Source organism: Equus caballus, chromosome 2 (assembly GCF_041296265.1).
Source record: "Equus caballus isolate H_3958 breed thoroughbred chromosome 2, TB-T2T, whole genome shotgun sequence".
NCBI classification, from domain to species: Eukaryota; Metazoa; Chordata; class Mammalia; order Perissodactyla; family Equidae; genus Equus; species Equus caballus.
The window spans coordinates 38,476,152-38,499,428 of NC_091685.1; the positions used below are offsets into that span (position 1 = coordinate 38,476,152).

General features: G+C 42.8%; 1 protein-coding gene and 1 long non-coding RNA gene across 4 annotated transcripts in view; one reads left to right on the top strand and one right to left on the bottom strand.

Annotated features, from left to right (window-relative positions):
* Positions 1–22,655, top strand: part of LOC138921040 (uncharacterized) — a 37,605-nt gene extending 14,950 nt beyond the window's left edge. The window contains exon 5 of one of the 2 annotated variants that reach the window (XR_011433207.1): positions 19,000–22,655. This is a non-coding gene — a long non-coding RNA (uncharacterized lncRNA). Of the gene's footprint in view, positions 1–481; positions 2,271–18,999 lie in introns of those variants that run through there. The other variant, XR_011433208.1, reaches the window with a different exon arrangement.
* KAZN (kazrin, periplakin interacting protein) overlaps positions 1–23,277 on the bottom strand; it is a 1,019,918-nt gene that overhangs the window by 737,529 nt on the left and 259,112 nt on the right. The gene's annotated exons all lie outside the window — the stretch shown is intronic.

Here is a 23,277-nt window from a genome sequence, read left to right on the forward strand (position 1 = left end):
AAGGAACGGCAAGCTATTTTTCTTTCTTGTCTTTTTGCAGTCCATGGTGCAATTTTATTTTTTCCATTTTTAAAGATCATACAAAATAGAGGTCATATAAAACATTATAAACTACTTTCTTGCTAAATGAAGGCAACTCATTAGTAGATACGCAGATGCATAAAACATTTCTAAGGCTTTACATCTTAGTTGAATCGCACATCTTTAAACCTCTCCCAATGGCGTGTAACTGTGTGTTTCCGTGAGTCACATGGAGAATATCCTGAGTGCATTTCTGGAAATCTGGACCAGTGGAGGCCAAGAGGGTGGTCAGGGCTGGGAGACCTGGCACACGTAATGGTGTGGAAAACACATGCAGATACCTCCTGAGCTCGGGAACAATGAATTGACCACCATGGCTTCCTTTCTCTTCTCATGATCTAGAATTTTGCATCAGGCTAAAGTTTAAAGGCTCCACCTTCTTCCTTTTGTTCAATATTAGGACTACATTTGCCTTATTCTCCAGGATTCCCAAAGATTATGGGTAGTGATTCTGCCATCTTCTCGCGGAGTCTGGGAGGTCATTTATCTGGTCCAGGAGAGCAAGCTAATGTTCTTTGACAATTTCCGTATCTATTTTGAACTTCAATTTCCTCCTGACATTGTAGCAGACCTGCTGAGCATCGTGCCTGCCTGCCCACAGCCCTCTTCTGAGGGAACTGCTCCCAATTATATACAGGATATCACTCTTTCCCCTCAGCCAAAGCTGATTAAGTGGAGTCACAATGTCATCTGAAGCTGTCTGGAGGCCTGGGAGAAAAATGAAACGTCGTGGTTCCCCAATTTCTAGCTTTGTGATCTTGTAAAGGTTATTTAAGTTTTCTAAGCCGAAGTTTCTTCATCTGAAAAGCAAAGACAATTATACTTGCCTTTGGGTTCTTGTCAGTGTACAGTAAGATGGTGCACAACATAATGTGGTCCTGGCAAAATGGAAGCGCTCAGTAATGTTAGCAGGGGCCGTCATTGTCATCGTCATTATCATCATCATCACCAATATCAACATCATCATCACTGTCATTATCATCATCGTCATCATCAGAACCCAGCTGAATGAGACAGATAAGCTGAAATGCTTGTGGATTCAGGGTTGAGAATGCCGTTTTGGTCTACAAGCAATGCACTGAGTAAGCAGAGGGAGCCAGTCTGTAGGAGAGAGAGTACTGACCATACTGGCAGTGCTGGCGTTTAGTGATTACACGCCAAGGGTACAAAGCATCCTGTAATGTGCAAGAGTGTTGTATACAACAGGAAGCATCCTGTGTCCTGTACGACTTTCAAAGGTCCTGCTGGACACTGTGGATAAAGGTCAAGCCTAGAATCTGACTCCATATTACATACAGACATAACACTGTTTCCAAGGTTTTAACATGCCGAATTTTCCAGGAATGCAATTACTGCATAATTCAAAGGCAGGCCACAGTTTGTTTTGTTGGAAATTTGCTAAGAGCCAGTCACCGTGGTCGTTTCTAACCTGGCCGTAAATTTGACAGTCCTTCCATTAAGAGATGAGATCCTGTAGTCACCCCCTCTCCACCTTCTGCCCCCACCCCCTATGACTGCTTTGACTGACAATCTGCCAAAAGTGACGCTGGGTGACTTTCAAGGCTAAGTCGTAAAAGGTTATGCAATTTCTGCTGGGACACTTGTCCTTGGAGCCCTGAGCCTCAAGTAGGAAGTCTGAACACCCTGAGAAGGCCATGCAAGATCGCCACATGTGGGCAGCCCAGTCTTCCATCTCCCGGCACCACAGAAGTGAGGGAAGTATAGTCCTCTGGGAAGAGATTCCTTTGGCTACAGGTGTTCCAGGACCAGCCATTGAAGTCCTCCCAACCGAGGCCCTGGAGACAATCACAGAGCAGGGAAGAACCATTCTTGCCTTGCTCCTGAATTCCTGACCCATTGGATCCATGAGCGTCAGAAAATGACTGCTTGAGGCTGCTGACTTTTGCTTTGTCATACTGCGGTAGATAACCAGAAGGCTCACCCTTTTGGAAAATCATGTCGTCAGTACCATCTGGCTTTATCAGTTTATCTTTGAAGTTGTCACCTGATTCTATATACAGGTGCAAATACATGGCCGCTTCATTATTTTTTCCTCTGTCTGAATCTTTATATATTAAACGGTATCTTACTTTTTGTCTTAGATAAATTACTTTCCTTGTAATCCTCTTTTATATTTCATGTGGAGTGTTACATTAATTTTATTTTGAATGAAGTGTTTATGCAGGTTATATAATCTATGATGTTCATTTCATGATAAGAAAAAGGGTGTTGTAAAAATGTTTGTTTTTTAGGAGAGTTGGGTCCAACAGGTGGAAAGCACTGAGCAAGGCACTTTCCCCCCTGAGACCTGGAGGGGGCAGTGGTTTTTGTGAGAATCTTTCTCGTCCTCCTGAGATCTAGCTGTGCTTGTTTTCTACTCATTCAGTTCTGTGACATCATTGAAGCCTTCCTGTAACCATCTGTTCTTAGCCAGCTTGAGTGGGTCCTTTCGGCTCAAGGAGCCTTGACCAGGACGTCCAATTTAGTTCTAACCTCTACAGGCTCTCCTTGTTCCTTGACAGAGAAAACGGAAGCCCAAAGAGATGGAGCAAAGCTGCGTTTTCTCTGGCATCTGTTGGCATTACTCAGTAGACCCAAGAGACAGATATCTTCTTCTTTTTTCATCTTCTTGCTCCTGACACAACCATTAAAAGCCAAATGATATTTCTTCTGGATTCTGCTAGAATCTTCTGCTCTTCATTGTTTGATTTGGTATAAGCTTTAAAACCCAAATAATCGTTCTTCTGGTTCTCTTAGCACCTTCTCCTCTCCATTCTTTGCTTTGGCCTGCCATTCATTCCAGCCTTGCGTTGACGTTTAAATATGTTCTGCTCCTTTTATCCTTATTACGTCTAGGCTTGTCATATGCATCCGGGTATTATATTAAGATACCTTTTGACTTTCACATCAAAATCATCAGCAGTTGGCATGTCAGAAATTCATGTTTGACAGTCATTCACTCCTGGAGTCTTTAATAATCTCTGTCCGTGTAAGTATATTTTTTAAAAGTCTGCCTTACGAACACATAAAAAGGTTGTAGATCTTATTCTAGAAAGTCAGTGCCCATGGTCTGGCTATCATAAATTCTAAGTGGCACATGCACTCCCTCAATGTTTGCTGAGGATCCGTTTTCGGATGTCTTCCTACCTCACATTGATTACTTCCTTTGCCGACCAATGTGGGCTCCCAACTGTCATGTGTCTACCAAATATGACCCTGCCCCTCTAGCCATAGTGGATTGGACCCAGGGTGGACAAGTGACCAGGCTGGACCAAGGAGAGTCTTTCTTCAGTGAACTCCAAATTGGTTCTAAGAGATCAATATGATTTTATCACAGTTTGGGCTGGTCACTTGAGTAAAAAAACTGTAAATGCAGAGACTGTGGGACAGAGACATCCTTTATCTAGAAAAACAGCAATAAATCAGGCATTTCACAAGAAACATAAATAAAGGACAGACAGAGGGTCCTAGTGCTTTTGAGTTTGGTGTTTCATTGTCTGGCCAAAGCCCAGTAGCCTTTTCCCCTCCATTAGACACTGTGTACATCTCCCCCCACCTTTTGCTCCCTCTAGGCAAATTGATGAGCTTTCCCTCATACACAAACAGTCTTAACTGATCCAGTTTTTGCTTTTGGATCAGTTTCATGGTTGAGTTTCTTGTATTATCTGAAAAATCAATTGAAAGAAGTTTAACAGTAATTTAAGCACGATTTCCTGTCAAATTTGACCTAATATTTGGAAAAAGAATAGCAATTTGGAAGAACATTCAAATTTTGGGGTTTTTTCTTAGGGAAAAAGAAAAAAAAGACTGACCAAAAAATGTAAGGAGGGGAATACACAAAAAGAAAATTATAATTGCAGATCACAGCATTCTACCACACCAAAAGGAGTGTGTGCAGGAAACGCGCATCGTGGGTGAGCCAGCATCAAGTGGCACCAAGTGGGGTCTCTCTCAAGTGGCTTGCTGATGACAGGGTTCGCAAAGCTTGGCTTTATGCAAACCCCAAATAGCCACTGCATAATTTCCTCAGGCATTGGCACTGGGTGCACAGCTTGTGCCAAGAAAAAGCCTGCTGCAGCTTGATTTTTGCAAAGCTCAAGGAAGGAAGCATAGTCAAAAGAGCCTGTTGCTAAGCAACCATTCCAGGCCGCCATCTTTCTTTCTGCAAGATAACAAGATAACAAGCTTTCAAGGCCTCAACAGGTTGTTTCTTGCTTTTCTGATGACCGTGGACCAGCGCTGCCCTGGGCAACCCAGAGAACTTCACCATCCTGTGGCTGCAACCACACCTTCTCCTACAAGGGCTGAACGCCAGCCTGGGGGCGGGGCCCACCTCCATGTTTGTCCTTCCCAAGGCTCTCTCTCTCATCCCTCTTTACACATTTATAGTTATTAAGCTCCTCCTATAGCTTAACAACTATTTAACTTTCCCAGTTTAAATAATGATGATGATGACAACGATGACAATAAAAGGCTTTGCGCAAGCTAAACACTAGGTCATAAAATTGTCCCAACATACCTACGCGTCACGATATTTGCAAATTCAAAATACTGGGGCATCATGACCTTGGTGGATTCAAAGACAAACTCTGTCACTTGAAGAGGGCCATCCTAGGATTTCAGAACAAATAAACTTGCATCCCTCTTGAGAGATCTTTACTGAATCTCCAATGCCAAGATTTCCTCTATTTCACAAATTATATTTTAATTTTTGGGATGAAGATCATACCAGCCAGCTGATAATATTCCACAGCACAATGGGGTATCATGCTGCCTTCTGGAAGTTTCCACAAATGTTTAGGCATGAAGCCAGGTCTAATGGCCCCAAAGCTAGGCCTGCACTGTGATGCACAACCACCCTCCCTGACTTCAACCACAGACCAAAAGCAGGAAGATGTGCTCCTTTGTGAAAGATGACATCCAAGGAAGGTAAAGCTTTAACCAGGCACCTAGTTATTGCTGGGCACTTAAATAGTTACATGTGTAAAAATACAGAGAAAGGAGAGTGGAAAGAGTCTCTTGATGTCAGCTTCTAATAAAGCACTCTGCCTCTGGTCCTTTGCCCTCCCGTTCCCCATGGGCAAGATTGTGCCCAGCTGGAACATTAACCTTGCAGGTATAATCTTATCACACAGAGGATAGAATTGGTATCCCCTAAAGAGATATCTGGAGCCAGAAGTTCTGAGATTTTATACCTTTAAGGCCAAAATTTGTCAAAGAACCCAGAGCAAATTAACCTGTTTCTGTACTCAGGAGAGAAGACAAAGTAGTTCCATCTTCACTGACAAGGACTTCTGGCAATTTGGATGAATGATGCTGAGAAAAGAAAACGATGGATTACGAACTTCCTGAGGAAATGAATTTCAAAAGAAACCCCAAACATCGCGAATCACAAGCTGCTTTGTATTCTTATTCATGACCTTCCTCCACCTTCTCTTCCATAAAGCAAATGGAAACGTGTCATTCTGATTAACGGTGATTGCTTCCTTGTCATACAGCAACTAAAATGAGATGTATGATCGTGACAGATTTAAGGGGACATGGGCATATATTTAAGAGGTGCTTTTTAAAAAACACTCTTGATTATCCATGGCACTTAAAAATTCCTGTTATCTTCTTCTCCCCACCCCTTTCCTGCGGCTCTTTAAAGGTAGAGAAATTACACGGCTCTCAGGGGTAGTCGATGACTGCCTGTCTGTGTAGCTGGATTGTTTACAACACTGTTGTAATGATGTTGACCAGCGTCACGATTGTGATGAACCAGAAAATAATCCTGGCTAGAAAGCTCTGCACTGATTTTCCGATGGAAACTGTCTCCCAAACTCTTGTTTTTAAGGAGAGGTTTTATGTAACTTATTATTTCCCTTCTTGGAAGCAACTGGTATATGCAGAAAGAAAAAGAAAATGAAAACAATTTAGATGGATCATGATTAATGCCTGGAGGGCAAGGATGGTCTGGAAACCTGTGTGATGTTAACAGAGGACCCTGGGGCAGGGATCATGGCACTGTTACACTACGGAATTCTTAAACTCCAGCACGGTGCCTGATTATGTTTGGGATCAGTAATTATCTGTTGAATGTGTTGGGAAGGGCAAGCAAGGAATCTAAAACACATTGAAAGTCATCTGCAAAGGGATAGTAGCTAATGATATGGGAGAGAAGGAGATTGGAAAGGAAATGAATGAATGAATGAAAGAATGAATGATTACATCCTCAGGGCCAGTAAACATTAAGCAAGCAGACAGAAGTAATACAATCATGACCCACAAAGTGAATGCCTTATGGGGCAGGTACCATCCCATTCATCTGACTGACCAGCATCCAGCACCAAAGGCAGCTTTTGATAATGCTTGTTGAGTGAAAAAACAGATGGATAAATGGATGAAGCTGCTTCAAGCTAAACCTTTACCTCCAGGCACAAACAACAGCTGCTGTGCTGGTAATAAATCTTAAAAAAAAAAAAATCAATGTAAATTTAGGCCACTTCCTCAGCAGAAAAACATAATAATAACCCAATAAGTGTAAGTATGGTCAGGAACAGAAGCCCTGGAGGCTAAGTGGGGGACTGTCCATGCTTGACAGCCCCTGCCTTCTCAGAGGAAGCATTTGCAACTTTGTGCAATGTAAGCTGGGTAGATAGCATTGATGACCTCATCAACACTGGTGTTCATCACCTAAGCTAACGGTCCGAAGTGCCTAGGATTCGTCTGGAACCTGAGAATGCTGTCACCAAATGAGATGCAGACATGCTATGATCCAGCAGAGAATGAAGGTGGACTTTGCCAATTAAGCCGCCACAGAGAACCTTCTCCTGGGTTTGGATGAAGTCCATTTAAAGCCTTGCACACAGGGTAGTTCCAAAGAGCGTGCATGAAATCTCGAGACAGAGAAGAGGAATCTGTCCAAGTTTGGGACATAACATATCCAATGGGTAGTTAGGGATGAGTCAAAGATTCTAAGTCAAGACCAGCAAGGTGGAGAAGCTACTCATTGAATTGGCAAGGCCAGAAGGAGGATTTGGTTTGGGGAAGAAAATGGGCTCTATTTTGGGCAAGCCAATTTTGAGGTGACAGATGGACATCCAGAGAGAAATGATGAGCAGTGAGTCAGAAGTACACGTCCGGGGCTCCCACAGGGTGAGAGTCCGACAGACACTTCGATGTTAACAGGATGTGGGATGGCAGCTGAAGCTGAGCTGCTAGAATGGAGAGAGAAAGAACAGAGGGCATTACCGTGAAGGTGGAGAGAGCAGCCAAAGGTTACTAAAGGGACAGCTGGACGGTAGGAGGGAGGTTAGGGTACCCTGATGCTTCAGAAGAGAAGAGTTTCTAGAAGCAGGCAATACTCAACAATGGTGAATTTGGCGAGTTTATGGAGGCTAAGGATGCAGAAAAGTCATTATGAAATGACCAACAACCTTCAAACAGTGGGTTTGAGTTGTAGTGAGCGATGGCAGCTAGAATACAATGGTTAAGGGTGATTAGTTGTCAAGGCAGTGAGTTCTTCCCATATGGATTGACAGTTTTTTAAAAAAGAGCATGCATTATTCATCTCATAAGATTCACCTGAAATGATCTTGCCCTGTTAAATTTTTGCTAATCTCTCAATCAGAAATAAATCCCCACTCCTCTGTACTCTTACAACACTTCATCTGTATTGCACATATCACTTTTTACTTTGTACTATCATTGCCTCATCTTGGGTACAGTGTTTCTCTCATGCCTACACGAGAGTCAGTTGTTCAAGAAATTGTGTTTTTTTTGTGGAAGATTAGCCCTGGGTTAACATCTGCCGCCAATCCTCCTCTTTTTGCTGAGGAAGACTGGCCCTGAGCTAACATCCATGCCCATCTTCCTCTACTTTATATGTGGGACGCCTGCCACAGCATGGCTTGCTGAATGGTGCCATGTCCACACCCGGGATCCAAACTGGTGAACCCCGGGCCGCCGAAGCAGAACGTGCGAACATAACCGCTGCGCCACTGGGCCGGCCTCTCAAGAAATATTTGTGGAATGAACAAATAAACGCCCAGTTATTTACAGGTCTGCCTGCCCACTGTGGTGTGGCTCTTCAGATTACATGAAAACCATTGGAGAAATGAATAAAAAGTTCAACTGCACTGATTTTTAAAAAACTTGATAAATATAGCAGATACAGAAAACTGAATAAAATAAATGCTTCTTTTAATAAAGTATTGTAAGGTCAACCCTTCATAGCCACGACCCAGGTTGAGATATAGAAATCTGCCAGATACTCATAAGGCCTCTATACGCCCATGTTAGTCGTGATCTCCTCCCCACGCCCCCAAAAGTGACGACTGTCCTGACTTTTAGGGTAATTGCTTCAGAGCTTTCCTTAACAGCTTTGTCACCTGACCATACATCCCTAAACACTTTAGTTTTCCTGTTATGTTTATATGTCTATATTAACCTAGGTTCCCCCTCTGTCCCTCAACATTTTTTTCATGTAATTTATTTGTTGAAGAAAACAAGTTGTTTGTCCTTTAAAGTTTCCCACTCCTGGTATTTTGCTGATTACATCTCCACGGATCTATAGGATTGACCATCAGGTTGATTTTTGGCAAGACAATGTACAGATGGTGTTGCTTTCTTCTATCAGAGCCACACAATGTATGGTTGTGTCCCTTTTGGTGATGTTAGCAGCCAACGATGTACAATCCTTAAATCCATTCATTCATTATGGCTGCAAAATAGTAATATACTAATTCAGCCATTTCCTCTTTAGTTATTAGTTGGGATATTTCTAGAAAGAGAAACTTTCACTCATCTACTCTTTGGCTACCCAGGGTATAGCTCATAAAGAAAAGGCAGAATCGATGACTTTCTTTCCCATTATTTGCCAGTTTTTAAAATAATGAGTGGCTCTTTATTGTTCTCCAAAGATGGCAAATTTGTTTTTTAATATTCTTATAAACTCATGGATTTAAACGTATTTTTTGAGCTTCAATCCATGGAAATTAATATCTTTATTGAACATATATTGTTTAATCTTGATCCAGCGGGAACATCTTCAGGTAAATTCCTGAGTCCTTGGGACAGAAACTGAACTGTCTTCCAGCTTCCTCGCTCACTGATACGACACAGTGGCCTAGGCTCATCTTGCACACATTCTGCCCAGACCTAGAATCAGCATCTATTTTCCCAAGAATCTCTGTTTCTTTTTAGTGGAAAATAGTCTTTCAAGCTCACAGTCTGGGACCTGGGGATGTCCCTGCTCCTGGATCGTGCCTTGTGTCTGAGCCTTTACAGTGCGCAGGAGTCTGAAGGCAGGAGATGTGGTACTTCTGACTCAAATTCAGTCCACAGGGTTTTCACTTTACCTCTTCTACCTGGCAATTTACATCCGCTTTCCTGCACACCCAGAATCCTGAGGACACGAGGGATTACGGAATTAGAACATCCCATAATTGCGCATGTGCTTTATCTCACATCACATCTGAAACGATCTCAGTTAAAATTAGCAATTCTTCTACCCTAATTACCATTCCTAAAGACTGTTTAAAATCCTTTTTCCACTTTATATTTTTACATTTTTTTCAACTTTTTACCAGTTGGGCTGTATCTACGTTATGAGAGCATGTAGATGCTGACTCTCGTTTGGTCTTAGTTTCACAAGAAAATGTATATTTAGCCGTTACTATCAAACCATATGTCAGTGACTCGCTGGTTATTTTGGTTGATTGGAATTTGCTCTCTAGCAGATTGCTCAGAAAAAACTCATGGGAAAAATATTCCCCAAGGGTAGGGCCTGGGTGTTGCTTGCTCAGCAAGAGCCCACAAGCCCATTGCAATCATGCATCCTTCCGGCTCCCTTCTGGGCAGGACGCCCAGCTGCTGGGATTTGTAATGAGCCAAGGTCTGGCCAGCCCAGATCCTCCCTTATCTCACTCAAAGAACATGTCGTCTAGAGAGACGTAGAGCCTCTCTATGTGAGCTACCGTCCTTGGGAACGCTGGTCATATGTACCAGGGACAGCCCGTCTTGGCAAGCATTTAGCCTTTATGTCCCCTGCCTATATAATCAACCCTTGCCTCACCTACGGTAGCAGGTACACATTTCCGGCCAGCTGCCAGTGGACATCCCTGTAAGTACTCGCAATAAACCTATATGTCTCATTCACCATGCCCGGGTCTTTTCTTCTGTCTCTTTGCAACCTACCCTGCACTGCTCACCCCACTGGGCATGTGGCCAGACACCGGGTCATCAAGTTTGGCTGCACAGTTTATCTGCACCTTTCACTTGAAAGTCAGTTTAGCTGGATATAGAATGCTTAGATTACGTTTCTTTCCTTTAGAATCTTAAATATGCTACTCCGTTTCCTTCTGGCATAAAGCACTATTGTAGGAAATCTGACAACAGTCTGATCTCTTTCTCTTACAAGTGATTTGGTCATTTTGCCTGGATGCCTAAAGTTTTTGTTTTTCTTGAAAGTTCAATAGCTTTGCTAATTTTTATCTCAGTGCTGGTTATTCTGGGGCAATTTTCTCAGGTATGTGGCATGCACTTTGAATATGTAATTTCAAAAAATGTGTTAGAAATTCTTTTTAAATTATAGTTTTTAGTAATTCTTTTGTTTCCCTTGTTTTCATTTTCTTCTTTGGGACCCCATATATTTCTCACAATATGTTTGTGGGATCTTCTTTGCCTGTCTTCTAAATTTGTCATTTTCTCTCAAATCCTTTTTAAAAATCTTCTTATATCTTATCCTTTTCTGAGTAATATCACCTCATTCCAAAGTCTTTCTAATTCTGATTTACATGTTTCTTTCCTATCTTGTATCATTTTCTTAGTGTATTTTAGCTTTTTAGAAATAGTAAACTTTTAGAAATAGTGTCTTCTTAGAAACATTTTTAGAAGTAATAGTTTTGAAGGGTGGGTGGACCTGTCTTTCATTGTCTGTGGGGCTATTTCACTCTTTATCCTAATTTTTCCTAATAATAACTTTGTGTGGAATTAAAGCTTGATCTTTTCCTCTTGCTCATTTTTATGTAAAATTAGGTTTTCTGAACTTTGAATAGGGGTGTAGTCCAGGAGAGTTTTTCTAACTTTTCTAACTTCAGGCTTTAGAATACTTTCTTCTTTTGTTTTCAAAACATATGGCAGCTTCTTCCCTGGGATCTCTTACCTCTCTGCTCTTCCTCCACTTCTATCTGTCCCTTCTCTTTCCCTTCTCTCTGTATGACTTAGCTTGGGTTCTGCTCTCAGCAGTTTCTCCTTAGTAAATGACCATGCTGGAGGGAAGTTTTAAGAGTTCAAGGGAACCCTACTGCTCCAGCTTCCTTAGACGTGACCATCGTCTCTCCAGGAAAGTCCACAAAACCTCTCGTAGTTTGGGCTCCCTTCTAGTGAGGACCTGCTGGAAATTTTGGGATTCTCAGGTGTGTCAGCTGCCTCATTTCTTCCCTCAACTTCCTCCTGCTAAATTATTGCTAATAGCATGCAGGTCCTTGTTGCTGTTAATGGTTTATCCCTTCAAAATCGTATGTTATGATTTGGGGGGATGCCTGTCAGCCTGATTTGTTGATGACATTCGTGTGTTTTGTTTTTCTATCTCTTTGCTCTATTTTGAGCACAGAATTGAGGAGATACAAAAATTCTGCTCTTGCTGCCACAATATTCCAAGATATTTATACACTGATGTATTATTGATATAGTAAGAAAACATTGAAATATATGGTATGTTTTCATTGGAAATAAAAGAACTATGATGACAGACACTGTTCTGGTAGAGCTTGGATGAATGTGTCTTTAATGAGAGGAGGTTTAGATTCTCTGACCTCTTAGATCTTCTCTAGTCCTGGGATTCTGTCACTCAAGCCTTGAAGGAGCCAGGGTGGTGTGGTAGACACTAGATGGAGCCCATCAGACCTGGGTGTGAACCCAGCCCTGTCACTTATTATTCACATGGCCTTGAATGAGCTCCTCTGTAAGCTTTAGTTTCCTCACCTGAAGAGTGGAGACTCATTATGAAGCCAAACTCCAGACCCACAGTCGTTAGTCCTTCGCTTTCGGAAGAAAGCACTGGGCAGAAGGATCAGTCCCTGTGCAACAAGCCATGGCCACTCAAGTGCAACTGAAGACGAAATATGAAAATTCCCTCTGATGTGATACAACCAAGCTGTGGCTTCAGAACGTCAGCAGATAGCAGAACACTCAGTTGTTAAGATAAACGGGAATATGTCAGGAACGGTAGTGCTAGGGCATACAGGAGTGGGTCCTTTCTGCAGTCCTTCCAAGCCTGTCTATCGGGGAGAAATTTGGTGATCAACGATACCATCATTGTGGCTAAGTATATCCTACAATACTGCATTCGGGGGAATCTGCTAACATGGCCTAAAGAAATGGAAAATATACAGTGACAATTACATGGCTCTACTTCTGTCTACCTCATACCGACCTAACGAATTGGGATCAAATACAAAGAATTAATGGAATAACTTTCTGAAGCACTTTGTCACTCCAAATCCAAACCTTGTCTGTTTCATAGCTTCCAATACTAGAAATGACTTTTATGATAATGCCTAATAATAATAATCGTTCATTAATTACTAATAACTTATAATATTCATTAATGTTAATAATAATTACTGAATTAATGAATACTCCCAGAATACTTAAATTAGAAATTCGAGATTGCTAAATGCTTTATGAAAGAAACTTAGGCACATCTCTCTTTCTATACACCTAAATGTTTCCTGGCCTAGAGAGGTTTTTAATTTTCCTTTCGACTTACTGAGCTTTTCAAACCTCAGCACAACTCGTCACATTACTTGTGTTTTCTATTGTCCCTTCCCATCCATGAGTTCCCGAGGATGGGCTGCATCACACCCAACTTGCATTGCTAGGCCTTAGCGCAGGGCCTTGGACACGATGTGCTTACAGTCAAGGCTCATGGAATAAACTAATGTCTCCTTTTCCCCCCCATTATTCAGACGTCAGTCCCTCCTCCTCTTTCTCTCCTGCATTGTGTTTAGGTAATTCTACTACTTGCATGTGCTTCTGGGAAAGATTTGGGAAAATACGTTAAAAAATCATATATTTTGAAAATGGGGGCCAGCACGGTGGCGCAGCGGTTAAGTTCGCATGTTCCACTCCGGCGGCCTGGGGTTTGCTGGTTCAGATCCCGGGTGCGGACATGGCACCGCTTGGCACGCCATGCTGTGGTAGGTGTCCCACATATAAAGTAGAGGAAGATGGGCATGGATGAGAGCTCAGGGCCAGTCTTCCTCAGCAAAAAGAGGAGGATTGGCAGCAGTTAGCTCAGGGCTAATCTTCCTCAAAAAAAAGAAAAGAAAAGAAAATCATACATTTTGCTACTTATTATTCAGGTCTAAGAAGCATGTGTTGGAAAGAATAGCGTGAGAAGGTTGCAATGGTTGATTAAGATAAGTTTGGGGACTAACTTAGGATTTGTTCATTCGTTAATTCAACAAGTATTTATTGGCCACACTGTGTTTCAGACACTGTTCTGCGGCTGGGGTAAAACTGCACAAAACTGACAATGTCCCCACTGTGTGATCCTGCCTTGAATTGGGGGAGACTGGCAGTAAATAAATAAGCAAATGCATATATATTCCATGTCAGGTAATGACGTACCCTGTGAAGAAAAGTAAAGCAGAGCGAGGTGAGATGGGACAGAGGTGAGCTACTTTCCAGATAAGAGGGACAAAGAATGACTCTGTAGAGGGGTGAAAATTAGGCACAAATCTGAATAAAGGGAAGAAGTAAACCATGCAACTATTTGGAGAAACAGGGTTCCAGGCAAAGGGAACAGTATGTGCAAAGGCCCTGAGGTAGAAATGTGGGCCAGAGCGAGGTCCTTGGACCATTTCTTTATTCACTTACATTCACAGCTTTGGTGATCTCACCCAGTCTCATGATTTTAAGCACCAATTATACACTGACAATCCCCAAATTGGAAATTCAGACTTGCACGTCCAATTGCCTACTCCCACATCTGCCCTTGGACGCCTAATCGGCATCTCAAATTTGGCATTTCCAAATCTAAACTCCCAAACACCACACCAAATCTGCTCACACTACAACCCTCTCTCTCTCAGTAAGTGGCCACCTCCGTCCTTCCACCTGTTCTTTCCTCTTTCACATCCCACCTCGGATCCATCAGTAAATCTTCTTAGTTCTTTAGAAATGCCTAGACTCCCAACACTTCTGCTGCTACTGTGCTAGTCCAAGCCATCACCATCTCCCCTCTGGATCACCACGGTAGCCCTTTAACCAGTCACTCTGCTCCTAATCTTCCTTGCTCCTACGTAGTCTCCACAGAGCACAGTCAGAATGTTCCTTCTAAAAGTCAGTCAGATCATGTCAGTGTTTGCCTCAAAACCCTTCACTAGTTTTCCAGAGTAAAAGCCAAAGTCCTCATAAGGGCCCAAAAGTTACTCTTCTAAATGGCTCACCTCTGCATCCCCCTAGCTTACTCTGTGTTCAACCACACTCGCCTCTGTGCTGCTCCTCAAACACAAAAGGTGTGCTCTGGCCTCAGGACCTTTGCACCTGCCCTTCTCAGTCCTGAATACTCCTCCCCCATACATCTCCATGAATCATTCCTTCATCTCCTTCAGGTCTTTGTTCAAAGGAGGCTTTCTCTGAGTATCCTATGGAAAATGGCAATTCCAACTTCCATGACATACTCCATCATGCCTCCTGGCTCTATTTTTCTGTTTACACAAGAAAGGATGAGAGGTGAAGGGTGTAGAAAAATAGTAGCATGAGAGAGGAGCCAGTGGGCCCCCATGGGCCAGTGATAACTCTGAGCCAGCAACTGATGAGTATGATAAATTCAACTCTGCACACCTGACACTCTCAAAAGAAGATACAAGCGCTACAAAAACATAAATGGTTTCTCTATCTACTTAAGAAATAATCTGCTAACATAGCCTTTAAAGAAGTAGAGAAAATTTACATGTAAGAAAACCTTACCAGATAAAGATCATTAAATATAGGTGTGTACCCTGCTTTATAAAATAAACACACTCCTGAAGAGTGGAGTGTACACTGAATTTTAAATACCAGATGTCATTTTGAATTCATTATAGGAGTTTATTACTTGAAGGAATTTTGTAAGAATTCTAGTGTAAAGTGAATCATCAATATCTTCTTCAACTTCATGTATAAAACAGGATTTTCATATGTTTGTATTGCATAAAATCAGGGCATACAGGCCCTAAAATTTGCTGGGTGGGGAGGCGGGTTTTCAGAGAACTTTTAAGAACAAGATTCTTATATACAGATGGCCAAAAGGCACAGGAAAAGATGTTCAACATCACTAACTATTAGGGAAATGCAAACCAAAACTACAGTGAGATATCACCTCATGCCCATCAGAATGGCCATAATTAAACAAGACAAGAAATGACGAGTGTTGGAGAAGATGTGGAGAAATGGGAACCCTCACACTGCTGGTGGGAATGCAAACTGGTGCAGCCACTATGGAAAACAGTATGGAGATTCCACAAAAAGTTAAGAATAGAATATGATCCAGCTATTCCACCTCTGAGTATTTACCCAAAGAACACAAAAACGTGAGTGTTTAAAGATATATATACCCCTCTGTTCAATGTAGCATTATTCACAAGAGCAAGACTTGGAAGAAGATGTGGTATATCTATACACAATGGAATATTACTCAGCTATGAAAAAAGAGGAAATCTTGGCATTTGCAACAACATGGATGGACCTTAAGGGTATTATGTTAAGTGAAATGTCAGATGGAGAAAAGCAAATACCGTATGATAAAAGCAACCACAACAACAAACATACACATAGATACAGAGATTGAATTGGTGGTTACCAGAGGGGAAGCGAGGAGGGAGACGGGCAAAAAGGGTGATAGGGCACATGTGTATGGTGACAGATGGTAATCAGTCTTTTGGTGGTGAACATGATGTCTTCTACATGGAAATTGAAATATAATGATGTACACTTGAAATTTGTATAATGTTATCAACCCATATTACCACCATTAAAAAAAAACTGGACAAATTACTGCTTAAAAAAAAAAAAGAACAAGATTCTTAAAATATTCTGCTAGTGGGAACAGATAAGCATAATCTGCTTTGTTCCTGGAGGCAGGAAGTTAGAAACAGTGCGATGTCCCGACTTGGGCGGGTGTTGGCGCCTGGCAACTGGACATAAAGGAGTTGCTCTGGATGCACCGACCTACTCTCACGCCCCCGCTGGCAGTCGAGATATTGCAAAATGTATCAGATAGGTCTCGGAGCTAGAGTCAGGTCCCACAGCATTCAAAGAGAATCATAATTTAGGTCTTAATTAAGAATAAATCCAAACAAAATCTCATTTTGCCCTTTTTTCCTGGTTTGTAATCTGTGGTAGACTGAGCTGCAGAAAAAGAGCTGGCTGTCTTGAAAGCTTTCTTTTGCTTTTCTTTAAAATGAAAGTTTAAAGAAAATTTGTGACCATTTAACATAATTTCCCTCAATTTCTGAGGCTGTGAAAAGCGGTGCCTTGAAGCAAATGAACAGATGGCGAGAGAGAGGTTTGTAAATCACAGCTCCCCACCCCCCTCCTGAAAATATGGAGCCAGCATTAATTTCCAACTAATAGTAAATCCTCGCAGGGGACAATGCCAACCGTCTGCGTAATGTGACCTGTGCCAGGTCCTGGTGCCACTATGTCTTCAAGAGAGGAGTACTGACTGCTGTTGCTAGACTGTTTCACCAACACATTCGCCGCAAGCATGACCCTACAACGTCGCGGGCAGGAGAAAAAGACGCGGACTTTTCAGAAGAAACATCCCAGCCCCGACACAAAGGAGGAAACCCTGGAACCACGGCAGCAAACATGAACTAGGAGGGCCAGGCTCGTAGTGAAAGAGTCATATAAGCGTACGATCGGGGTGGGGGTAGGACAGAAAGTACTGGGCGAGGGGGCGGTGGAAATATGGAGCTGCCTGCCTATGTCAATACACTCAGATTAAAACACTGAAAACAAAACTAAACTAAAGCAAACAAACAAAAATCCCTGTGCTGGCCAAAAAAAAAAAAAAAAACAGCATATGGCTGGGTTGCATCCCGGGCTGCCATTTTGAATCTCTAGTGTAAGATCTATAAGATGACAAACCAGCTCGCTGAACAGAAAAAGCCCTCATTTGTAGCATTTGCCTATTTCCACGGGGTAAGTACTCACACCGTGGCCAATTTCAGGCTACTAATGGTTTAAGAACTGGCAAAGTTCCTAAGTATTCAATAATCAGCACTCTCAGGCCAGCCCGGGAACACTGACCCTCCTTCTCTGCCATCTTTATTGTCCAATGTCATTTTCCCTGTCTCTACAGTAAAAATAAAAAATAAAGAGGTTTGAGTTTTGGACAAATATTTGAATACTGCAACTCAGTTGCAAAGAATCCTGTCGGATTTGGATGCACGAATGCCCTCAGTAAACATGCACTTTTAGTAGAATGCCGTACAACAGAGATTCTCCAAGTGTCATCCGGGAAACTTTGTGTGTTCCCCAAATCCTTTCAGGGCATCTGTGAGGTCAAAACTATTTTTATAATAATTCCAAGATGCTCTTTGTCTTGTCACTCTTCTTCTCCCACGAGTGCACAGTGGAGCCTTGCAGCGGCTGCACGAGGTACGATATTGCAACAGATTAACTGTAGGATCAGATGTAGGAATCCAACTGCCTTCTATGAAGTCACACATTACAGAGATTTGCAGAAATGTAACATGATGCTACTCTTCCCGATATTTTTTGTTTACTAAGATATAGTAATTTTTCATAAATACTCTATGTTAACATAAGATGGATTTATGATTGTTGTCATAGGGGGTGGTGAAATGGGTGAAGGGATCAAAAGATACAAACTTCCCATTCTAAAATAAATGTCATGGGATGTAAAAAGAAAATGCATTAATAAACAATTAAAAATTCCTCAGTTTTAATTGCTGTTACGGTAAATATTGATGGATTTACTGTACCTAAGCAAAAACTCTTAGGGGTCCTTAATAATTGTTGAGAATATAATGGTGTTGGTTCTACAACCAACTGGTTTGAGAACCAACACCATACAACATGCACGTCCAATTAACACATTCATTCAAGAAAAGATTTAGACTCTTGCCCACTGGTGTCTCACCTCACTGCAGCTGGTGTTTGCAGGATGATTACACATGTAAGCGTCTTCCTCTCTCATTAGGCTACAGGAGCCAGCACTGCTGCTGGCCCAGAGCAGGCATGCGATTGTTCACTAAGGCATGAACAAGAGTGGGGACAGGATAAAGCTACATCAGAGGGAGACATCAGACCTAAGGATCAAGTCACCCAGGATCCCAGGCTCCTAAAACAGCAGCTGCTCATCTGAAAGGGCAGCCCTCAGTGGTACCAACAGGGGGACTGGCTTCACACTGGCATCCATGGCCTCATCTTTGTGCACAGAATGTCATCACTCAGAACATAGCATCTCAATACAGGCCACCTCTGCATGGGTACATGCAGCCAGGTAGATGTTAATGACTGGTATTGGACTGCTGTACAAACAACCACAATTATCAGTACAATTCGCACATACACTCAGTGTTATTTTGATATTCACCTGTCTATAAAATTGGAACTTGGGTGTAGGTCTGTAAATAAATTGTTAGTAATAAATGTATTAGGGTCATCCTCACACTAAGTCACCTACCATAATCACCTGCTTATTTCAAATGATGTTTGTGCCTTAATTTATTATTGTCCTTGTCACCATAAAAGAAAACACACATAAATTTCAGGAGTATTTGTGAATGGCAGGAAGATTTTTTCAAAAGTTACAGTTGCCCAGAAGGCATAGGATTTTATTTATTACAAGCAAGAAGGGGATGCGTGGAGATGGGTGTATGATGGGAAAAACACCTCCCCTGATTCTTCTATTTCCAGGTGGAGGGACCTCCAGACCTGTTGGGCCAGCCCTTCAGACACTGCACCAAGGAGCAGTGAGCAGGTCACCTAGTCTCGGGTCACACGGTGGTTCCTGGTTCCTGTTTCTCAATGGGGTGGAGCTGGTCCAGGAAATCTGTAAGCACTCTGCATGGGTTCTCTTTTCTTCCCTCGCTGTGGCGGGTCAGCGTGAGGCTGTGATATTGGGTGACTACACACATACATCCTCTGAAGATCCCAATTCCCGCAGCGGCCTGCCCCAGCTCTAGAGCTGTGTAGTGGAGGGAGTTGGGATGAGCAGAGCAGAGCAGAGGGTGTAAACAAGCATTTCAGTTGCCTAGCAAAGCCGTGATCTCCAAAGGGCTTTACCCAAAAGGGACATTGTGATGTCCCCCTGCTGGGCTCCTGTGTTCAGTTCTCATGGTGTTTCCAGACTCAAAGACAGAGAGGCAGGAATGTCATTTACAAACTTCTGAGAAGCTCAAAAGGAGGATAGGGTGGAGGTTGGCTAACAGACATTGGAGAGGCAGCTCAGGCTGAGATCAGACAAGAGCACCACCTCCACTCAGCTCCCCCAGTATAAACCCTCCTCTGCTCCCACCTGGCTCTGGGAGACCCAGGGCACGTTGTTGGCCTAGCCCAGCTGTTATTTTCTCATCAGTTAAAGGCAGAAAAGTATACCCGCTTCACAGTGTTATCCTGAGGATGAAGACAGCACCGCTCCGCAGAGCGCCAGCCAGTAGAAGGCGCTCCGAGCGCTCTGCTCCTTCCTTACCCTCCTTGTAATTTGCAGTCAGGAAGTGATTACCATATTTGTTTATTCTCTCTCTCTCCCACCCAACTGTCAACTCCAAAGGGCAGAGAGAGCAGCTGTTTTGCTCGCCCCGTCTACCCAGAGACTGGCCACAGTAAAAGCTCCATAAATTCTGAATGTTGAGTTAAAGAATGCGAGCTATCATTTACTGTCCCGTGAATTAACGTAACGGATAATTTTGTAATAGCCATTTTTTGCATAGCCTTGAGCACTGACAACCGTGTGTATGTTTACACAAGAAACACTCTGGGATTAAAATGAAGACTTGACTCCTAAACACAGATAGCCTGCACAATATGCCAGTGACGCCCTTTCTGCTAACCATTAGCCTTTGCCTCCCCCACGCCAGGCAATGGAGAGGTGTCATTACGGGTATGGGAGATAATCCTCGTTTGCTTTGGTGTTAAATCAGCACAAACAGCATGGACACTCTTTTAGTCTGTGATTAGATGCAGAAAGATCAAAGCCAAAACTAATAGGGGCACACGGCTCCAGTAAATGGTATTTTTAACTGATGGGAAGGGCATGGGGGTCTCAGGAGGAACCTTTGTGAGCAGTTCGCATCAGGAGAAGAGAAAGGTTTGCTGCTCAAGCTTCAGAGCAAGTTCTGAGACCTCCATTATCTGCCACCAGCCGGCGTGAGCCCCTCCTTGGCCGGTCCACTTCCAGGCGTTTAGGAATACCAAGTGTGCATGCCACCTCACAGGAGGTGGCCTGCAGCCCTCCACTGTTTGATTGTCCTTGATTGTTGCATCTGCTTAGTAATCCGGGTGCTCAGGTGTTTCTCCTCAGATATCATAATGTCCCTGGGCACACCACAATGCCTGGTGTGGGTCCTGGATTCAAATCGCCGTGGCCGGGTCAAGGAGATGAATGGGGCACTCACTTCAGGCACAAAATGTTAAGTCGTGCCCAAAAGAACCCCTCAGTGATCAAGATAAATCATATTGTAATACAATTTTTTTAAAAATCGAGATTAATGCAAAAATAATCCATGAGGTACAAAATATCAAATTTGAAATAAAGACAGGATCAGACATGGTCAGGATTAGGTGAGGTGAGTGAGGTCAAACTGTACAACCGTAGGTTGGATCCCGTCAATTGCAATTTTTGATGTTTTGGTAATCGCGGTAAAGCTTTGAAACTCACGATGCTCAGATTTGGAGGAGACAGTCACAACCACCGCCAGCCAAGGGGTTTCATATCCTAAGGGTTGGGAATTCAGCAATAAGCAATAAAATCCTTTAGGAGTGTTCATTCCCTTTGACCTTCTTAGTATCACCTCTAGCAATTTATCATACGGAAAGCTCTAGAAATGCACACAAATGTTCATTTACAGTGGCATTTATCACAGTATCATTTATAACAAAGACAAAGCTGGAAACAAGCTTAGTGTCCGACTACAAGGGAATGGTTAGCTAAATGCTGACACAGCCACATGATGGTACATTATGCAGCTGGAATATTAGAAAACACAGTTTTCCTCCTGAGTAGGGAAAAACCTAGTTCTTTCCTACTGTATGTTTCTCTCCTGTGTGTCTCCTTCACTACTTACACAGAACACTTCACTTCTGGTCCCCCAGTGTGTGGGGTTTTCCCCCACAGCAAACAATTCTCCATGACACCAGCTGGATGTCCTACAATTTAACTCAGTTCTGACACTATCTTCGTGGAAATAGAGTCAGATCCCACAGGTCAAGGGCTCGGTCCCATGAAACTACCCCTCACTTCAGATGCCACTTGCAAGCAGTAGGTCCCCAGGTTCCCCACAACCTCTGTCTGATTTGGCTACAAATCGGAGTTTCCCATGACCCTCGCCCTGCTTTCGATTAATTTGCTAGAGTAGCTCACAGAACTCAGGGAAACACTTATGTCACCAGTTGATTAAACGATGTGGTGAGGGATACAGATGGACAGCCAGATGAAGAAATTCAGAGAGGGAGGTCTGGGAGGGCCCTGAGCGCAGAGACTTCTGCCCCCGTGAAGCTGGGGTGTGTCCCCTCCCAGTGTGGGTGTGTTCACCCACCTGGCAGTTCTTTGAACCCCATGTGTTTAGGATTTTTACGGAGGCTTCATCACGTAGGCGTGATCAACCATTAACTCCATTTTCAGCCCCTCACCCTTTGCAAGAGAATGGGGGGTGGGCCTGAAAATTCCAAGCTTCTGATCATGGCTTGGTCTTTCTGGTAACCAGCCTCATCCAGGAGCCCACCCAGAGTCACCTCATCAGAACAAAAGACACTCCTGTCACCCAGGAAATCACAAGAGTTTCGGGAACTCTGTGTCAGAGATGGGGTCAAAGACCAAATGTTAGAACAAAAGATGCTCCCAGTGCTCTTATCACTTGCGAAATTACAAGGGTTTCAGGAGCCCTGTGTCAGGAGCTGAGGACGGAGACCATGTCTTTTCTATTATCTCACAGCAGCCACTAACAATTCAATTTTGAAGAACGCTTAGTGACATGGGAAAGTGCTCAGGAAATACTGTGAGGTTGGAAAAGGACAACACAAAGAATACATACAAAGGGTATTTAAGTAAGACGAAGAGGAGGGTGTCTTCTCACTGTCAACTCTACAGCGGTTACCATGACATTCGAGGGGGAGGGAGTGTCACGCCAAATCACCAACAGCTCACAAAGAGAACAGGGCAGTTTTGCCCAAGATTTCCATTCCTCTACTGGGGTGGCGAGGCTGTCGCAATGTATACTAAGCAAGGGGAACTGTAACTTTTTCTCTTATTATTGACTAAAAACCAAAGCTGCAGGTAAAATATAAACGCAGCTACACTGTCTCTTTCCTGCAGGCTCTTATATTCCCTCAAAAAAAAAAAAAAAAGCAAAAAATTGACTATATGGACTAGAAAACAGGATAAAATATTAACCACTTGTATTTTCCAAATTTTCTTTAACATAGTTACATTACTGAAAAATTGAAAATAGAGGTGGATGGGAATTTGATTCTGTAATGATTCCGCTGCTGTCTCATTAATTTTAGGTATAAGTGTATATTGCCTACGCAGTAATGCTTATCTATCTTTGGATGGAATTACAATTAGGTATATGCGTTCAGTAATAGGATAATATGTTCAAGCAATGTCAGCTATAGAGAAAATCCTGTTTTCACCACTACAATGTATCATTTCCATTAAAAAATCTTTACAATAAATTCAATTGGAAATTCCCATCTAGAAAGAATTAACATGCTGTCTTGGGCCATGAAACAATGGCCATTGCTATACATTAGCTGCATGACAGTGCTGGACATCTTCATTTCTTCTTGATACGTCCTTCTTCCACGGTGTCTTGACCTAACTCTTGAATCTGCTTCAAACTGTGATTTCTCCTTCCTAATCCTCACAAACTCCGTTCCCTGTGGCAGAGACTGGGCTAGCTGACTACTGAACCCATTTCCCCTTAGTCCTGAGAACACAGCTGAACTACATTTTCCACTCTCTTGCAGGTATCA